The following is a 1,170-nucleotide window of genomic DNA, read 5'->3' on the forward strand; positions in this document are numbered from 1 at the left end:
AAAATTTCGGTTTAAATTTTAAACTTTTTGGGCTACATATATGACCAAACTAAACTCAGTTTCAAATACAAACCTTCCAAGTTAAAAAAAAAAAAGAGAGCACATATGTTGGGTTTAGAATTTAAACAGTTCGATTTAAATCTTAAATCCAAACATTGTCATAATCAAAAATAAAAAATAAAAAATCTTAAATTTCATGCTGCGTCTGATGGGGATTGAACCCGGACAGCCTTGGTAGCAACTAGGGATGTGCCGGGTAACCGGTAGATATCCGGAATCCGGCCCATCCGGCCGTTTTTTGGTTATCCGGTTATACTGGATACTGGCTAATATCCGGCCGGATTCCGGATATCGATTATAGAAGATTCAATCTAGAAATTTAACCCAGATTTTGTATTTTTGTAATCCAATTTAATAGTATCTAATTACTTATCAAAGTTAACAATTTTTATATTAGTAGTTGCAGTTTTCTAAGTTCCTACGAAGAGGAGACTTTTGAAAGTGTATAAATAAGTATTATAGCGACTTTTGCAAGAGTAGTTAACATTTCATGCTATTTTTTTCAGAATATAGAAAAATGTTTCACTCTGCTGTTAGTGTACATGAAACCCACCAAAAACTAAAAATCGAAAAAAAGTTTACATAGCGCACTTTGCAAATGGACTACTCAATTGTTGAATATGCTATATTATTTGTTCCTTCTTTTTATACAATTAAGCAGCGGCTGAATGGTTTAAAGATGTTAGCGGTACATAATGATGCACCGATTACAACACAAGAAGTAATTGAAAAAATATGTGTTAAGCAACGAAGATTAAAAATCGCTTTATAAGTAATAAGATTTTGTAGACTTGTACATAAATAAAAGTAAATAGATACGCGTAAATATATAGATATGCAGATATATTCAATGTGTAAAAACTGAAGTGTATACTAACGAAACTTCTACAAAACAAAACTGGAGTACACACTAATTATTTAAAATGGTCTAGTAATTAAATTTTTTCAGTTTAAATAAAGCATGAATTCCCCATGGAATAACCGAGTAGACAAAAAGTATATAACGGTAAAAATAGCACATACATACATATATGATAGAATGCCCACAGGCAACGCCTCTATCCATTGTGTATCACAACTTTAAGTTATCGATGGACATTTTTTTTAATC

Source organism: Rhagoletis zephyria, unplaced genomic scaffold, assembly GCF_001687245.7.
Source record: "Rhagoletis zephyria isolate East Lansing unplaced genomic scaffold, Rhagoletis_zephyria_1.1 Rzeph_scaffold_01598, whole genome shotgun sequence".
In the NCBI taxonomy this organism is placed as follows: domain Eukaryota; kingdom Metazoa; phylum Arthropoda; class Insecta; order Diptera; family Tephritidae; genus Rhagoletis; species Rhagoletis zephyria.